Below are 6,000 nucleotides of genomic sequence, written 5' to 3' on the forward strand. Positions count from 1 at the left end.
AACAATACAACAATTTTTGTACTGTCAAGAAATCAGGAAAATCACGCGTTCATTTATTCAGTGTGACTCTTTGAAAAGTTGTAAGCCAAGTATTATGAGTGGATTGAATTCTGAAGTGTCTAGCCAGTGTCAAAACACAGTTATGTTTACAATATGGCCACCCTGATTCACAGGCAACTTTGACACTAAAAGTCTCTGAGCCTATCTCTCAGAATAAGAACACACTGGCTATCTTAGAGTGACTACCATTCCAGACTGTGCCCTGGATTCTTGACCATAGGTGACCTTTTAGCATCTAAAAGGGAATTCTTAGGACCAGGATCCGGGCCTCCTCCCCACTCCACCTGCCCATCAGTAACTAAACTGTAGAGGAATTGAACTCTAATGGAGGAGTTAGAGAACAGGAAATGGAAATCAGTGTTTCAAGAGCATAAACATACCAGCAAGAGCTCAGGAAAATGTCCCTAAAAGCAGAAACAACTTGAGCTGCATGGTCCCTAAACTAAAGTGTATGATTGAAATCCACCAGTTGCTCCATGGAAGAAGGATAAGCAATTTCCTACTGCCTCTGAAAACCCCCTGGAGGGTCCGCTGTGAGCCACTTCTGACTCTCTGGTACACAACAACAGTGAGCAAATGGCATGATAGGGACGCCTTGATATTGAGGAATGCAGAACTGGAGGTCGCACAGCGGATGATATTGAAGCTGGAATCTGACGCACGATCCTAGGCAAGTCGCTTTCTTGATTGCCGCGTTAATGTTGCTTTCAGGAAGCCAGATGGAGGAGATGCCCGCACAGTGAGCCACTAATATTAAGGTGCTTCCTTTTCTTTATTTTTTAAATGATTATGTTGAAAACATACATATGTCATCTCAACAGTTTCTACGTGTGCCGTTTGGTGACACTGATTTGCTTCAGGTTGTCCCATCTTTCTCATCACCATTCCTAAATCAGTTTACTATTGTTAACCTAGACTCAGTGCCCCCTCTTTCTGTTCCTTTTTCAAAGCATTAGAAGAGCTCACGATCTTCCCTTTTCATTTTCATGACAAGATCACTTTCTCTCCTACTCATTTCTCTTCTGCTGAAAATGTCTACCCAATGCCAGCTGCATAATAATTACCTCCTCAAGAGGCTCCCACTCCAAGGCATGGGAGTTTTAACGAGGACCCCCCGACTTGCCTTCTTCTGAGGCTGCCTCAGGTGAACAGTGCAGAGACTCTCGCTGATTTCAGAACAAGTTCAAAAAAAGCAGCCGGCTCCCAACCTGCTGTCCGGGAGAAGCAAGACCAGCATAATGGATAAATGCCTGGCAGGAGGGAGCCTGAGCCAGGCACCCGTCAGACACTGTCTTTCTCAGCTTCTCTGCACCTAGATTCCAGCAGATCTGAAGGAGTGTGGAAGTTCATTCTGGTACTTTTCTCCCTCCACAGCAAACCAGCTGCCAGCATCCTTCAGAATTCCTTCCCCAGCAAATATTTTGATCCCTAAGCAAGTTTATTTCTCCTTTCACTTCTTTTCTTAGAGTGAAAAAAATTGTTCAAAAGGGAAAATGGTGATGCCTTTTTTTTAACTTAAATCAAACCATTCAGTGTAGTATTCCTGTGACTTAGAAAAGATTCAGCATCGACAGTGTGACTTGAGATCTCTGAAATCTTGAAATCTGCATCCAGAAAGCTTGGGCCTCCTCTCTTCTCAGTCTTGAGTTACAATAACAACACACACAATGTTGGCTTTGTTATTAGTAGCTCTTGAGTTAGCCCCGACTTGTGGTAACTCCCATGTACAAGAGAACTAAATAGCACCGGAGCCTGTGCCATCTTACCATCTTCACACAAGTTGATACACTCGAGTCCATATTGTAGCCTGACAAGTGTAATACAATGCACTCTGAGTTCCTTCCAACCTCAGGGACTCATGTGGCATCAAATCAGATCCAGAGGGAGCCCCCTGGCTGATTGTCAGGTTATCACCAGGCCTTTCTTTCTGATCTTATTCCGAAAGCTTCATTGGAACCTATACACCGTGGGTGGCCCTGCAGCTGCTGGACTGACAATCCAGTGTCATTGTCATAGCTTCCATCATCACAATAATAGCACTGCAGCACAACAGACAGATAGATGGTATAAACACTACGTAGATGCTTAGTTTGCACGTGCATGGTCCAGGATGAGCTGCCAGGGAGATGGCATTTGAAAGGCTAGCCAGGGACAAATTGGCATGAGCAGAAGTTGCTGTCTCCAGAGACTAGACTAGAGAGGCTGACGTGTGATGGCCCACCACGTGGGTACTGGCTTGGGGATTAAAAGAACTAAGTTCAAGTTCAGTTCTGTACCTTGAGCTTCCAGGAAGTTTTACCCCTTCATTCCATGTCTTCACTTGTAAAATGCTACAAAATGCAAGACTTTTCACCGTGTTGATTCTGATTTACTGGGACAACAGCTTTCATCTGAAGTCTCTAAACTGAGGGAACTTATTTGAGGTCAGTGTCTTTCTTCATGCAGGAAATAAAACCTACAGTGTTGCAGAGACAAGATGGGTCTCAGAAGGCTCTTGCCTGTAGAAAAGACCCTTGAGTTGATATTGGCCCTCATGCCTGGTGCATTCCTTCCCCGGAACCGCAAAAAGCTGGTATGTATTGGTCGTTGCTGTTGTTTCCTTTTGTAAACTTTTCTAACAATGTGCCTGGTAGAAATGATTGCCCCTCTCCGAGAAGCCAATTTCTGCCCAGCCCGTCCTCAGAGGAAATTAAACAAAGAATTCTGAGCCTGTAATCTATGATTAGGATGCTTTGTTAAGTCAAGATGACCACGTACTTTCCCAAGTGGGTCTGCTGCTATGTCCCCGGATATCCAACGCAGAAGGGAACATGATTCACCCTGGCTTGGCAATTGTAAATCTAATGCCGGATTTACAGCTGGATTTAGGGGGAAACGTTGGAGTTAAATCTAAAGGATCATAGAGGAGCTGGGGAGGGAGCCTGGAATCAAGGGAATTTCCATCAAAGGTTTTCAGAAGCAGAAATCCATTCCACCTTTGTCAATGGCTGTGGTCTGTGAGGATCAAGATCAAAGGCATCACTGTGGGCAGAGCCATGACAAATGCGAGGCTCGGTCTGCTGGAACCTAGCATTAGCCCCTTGCTTAGGCTGCTGTCTAGACTGCAAGTGGGTGCTCACGCCAGACTGGCTGAGTGCGTAGTCAGGGTGCTGCTCCTCTGTGATGGGGCAAAGGAGGTGGACAGCTGATCCTGATCCTAACAGGGATGTCCACAGTAAGGGGAAGCGAGACACAAGCCCACGGGGGCTGCTGCAGGCATATGGGGGCCGTGAAATCTGCGAAGGGCCTCGGGGCATCGGATATTAACCAGATAGGAACACTATGTACTTTGATTTTCAGCTCCCTGAAGCTACGCTTCTGTCCCTCTATTCCCTGGTGATTTGGGAGGTTGCTGGAAAACTCTGCTAAGCAATTGTTCATGTGCAGATTTTAGCCACTTGCAAACATTTTAACTGGCAAGAGAATCAGTAAATGGGAACTTTTCTTCCTTAGTGGTCTATGCAGTTTTTCTGAACTTTAGTTGATTTTCCAAGTTATGCTCTGGACTCTGAATGGACAATGCTGTCTATTACATAATATATAAGAGTAACCAATCAACAGAGAGCTCTGGTGGCCTGGCGGGTAAAGGCCATCCCTGCCAAAACACAAGCAGGTAGTTCGAATCCATCAGGGACCAATATGGATAATCTCCTTTAGCGCCATTTACAGCCTCCCAAAACCCACTGGTGGTCAACTATAGGTCAGAGCCAACTTAATAGCACATAACAACAACAATCAACTAAACAACCAAACACAACAAAACAAGTCCACTGACAATCAGTAAGATCTCAAACCCCAAACTGTGAATTGCTGAGGAGACTGGCATTCTTTCTGCCTTGGAACCAATGGTGAATTTGAACTCCAGACTTTGTGGTTAGTGGCTTGGTACCTTACACACGACACCACCACCAGGGATTCATTAGAGCACTAACCAGTTGCTGTTAATTTTCATGGCGATCTTGTGTGTTTAAGAATAGAGCCAGCCTCCATGGTGGTTTCAGCAGCTGATCTTTCAAAAATGATTACCAGGCTTGTCTTCTGAGGTGCTGTGGGTGGCTTCAAATCATGAACAAAGCTTGGTTTTATGCTGCTCAGGAACCCCACACACCAGCACTAAACTGTTTAAATAATGTTTTTCTCTTGACAGTACCAGTGTAAAATTAACACACACACACACGGATTCTGATGACATTTTTCTAGTTTTAGTGCATAAATGATCTTATGTGACATTTATATCAATCTGATGGGATGGCCATGTCGTTCTCATACATATCTTAAACACAGGTGAAAGAGAACTTGGGGAGATATCAGGGAAGAAAGTTTCAGTTCTTCTTCTGAAAATAGCTCAAATGTGACATCCAGGGTAAATCTTGGACTTTCTTCTCGCACCCATTCTCTTATCTTATTGCCGTGATGTTGAAACTGACTTGTAACTTACCCTCCAGAGGGTTTCTGAAGCTGTGAATCACACAGGAGGAGACTACTACTGTCTTTCTTCCTCAGAAGAGCTGGTGTATTTGAACCACTTGCTTTTGGATTGTGAGTGCAACTCTCTATTACTAATCTTTAAATGTAATTTTAAGAAGGGTAAGGAAGGAGAGGGAAATAATGATGTATCAACCCTGAAAATGATTAAGCTCATCACGATATAGTATGTAAACAGAATATACTGCAGCCTTGAAAAATGATTATATAAATGCAATGCAAAAATGATCATGAAATAATGTTAAATAAAATGTGAAATGCTAAATTGTTTGGTTATGGAGTTTCCAGTTTTGCAAAAACTCTGAACTAGGGGAAGAACACAAAAAGTAAGTAATGAAAATTATAGTCAAAGTTTTAACAGGCAACTTTTCAATAATATGATTAGCTAGAAATTTCCTTTGGTCTAAATGCAAATACCTGTGAATTTCACACTTATACACACAAATCCACACGTCAAATCCCAACCCAAAAGTCACTTGTCACCAGTAGTTTGATTCCATCAGTGACTCTACAGAAGACAAAGTCTCCTTCTATTAATAAATCAATTTGATGGCAGTGACTGAGTCAGGACCGTATTGTCATTGAGTACCACCGAGGTGGGACTTTCTAGTGGGTTTTCAGCAGCCGTGTATTGTATGGGAGGAGATTGCCCATCTTTCTTCCATGGAGCAGTTGGCGGATTTGAACTATATACCTTTGAGTTTGTAGCACAATTCCTAATCATTAAGCCAGCAGAGCTCCTCTCAGAAAATAACATAGTGATGGTTTTTCTTCCTCTCTGCCAGCTTGGATGCCTCCTCCTGCCATATTGCTCGGCTAGACCTTCCAATACAATACCGAGTAGGAGTGGTGATGCAAAGACAACCTTGTCTGGTTCTTGTTCAGGGTCTTTATGAGTCAGAATCTACTCAGGCACTTGAACAAACGATCAACTCTAAGCTTTAGTTCTCTTAGTCAGAGGACTATGAAGATCTCATCTCTTAAGTATTAAGTTCTTACTTTGTGCCAAACAATTATCCTGATATTTTCACTTGTACTAACATATTTGATCTCATTAGAAGCTGAGAAGTAGGTACTATTATTTATCTACACTTTACAAATGAGGAAACTGAGGCATGGAGAAGTTAGCTTAGGTTAACTAGCTATGGGTGGAAGAAGTAGGAGCCAACCAGGACAGACTGAATCTGAGGTCCACCTCGTGAAAGTTGTTAGATTGCTTTAAGGGAATTGTTGGGGGGGTGGGGGAGAAGGTTATTTCTTCAGCGAGCCCCCATTGCAGAAGTGAGGGATCACAGACACAAAAGAGATTTCACCTTTTAACTTCATTCTTTTCTACGACTCACAAATGCATCAAGATGCAAAGCCAAAGTAGGGAGTACGGAGTGCTAAGAGAAGACAAATCAAACGTATCACCCC

The 6,000-nt window shown here is 43.3% G+C and overlaps 1 pseudogene; it reads right to left on the reverse strand.

Annotated features, from left to right (window-relative positions):
* The window catches only part of LOC102871117, a 123,101-nt pseudogene extending 119,745 nt beyond the window's left edge, over nucleotides 1–3,356 (reverse strand).
* Between the last annotated feature and the right edge of the window lie 2,644 nt (nucleotides 3,357–6,000).

Source organism: Elephantulus edwardii, unplaced genomic scaffold (genome assembly GCF_000299155.1).
Source record: "Elephantulus edwardii isolate Elephantulus edwardi_28Jun2011 unplaced genomic scaffold, EleEdw1.0 scaffold00138, whole genome shotgun sequence".
Lineage (NCBI taxonomy): Eukaryota > Metazoa > Chordata > Mammalia > Macroscelidea > Macroscelididae > Elephantulus > Elephantulus edwardii.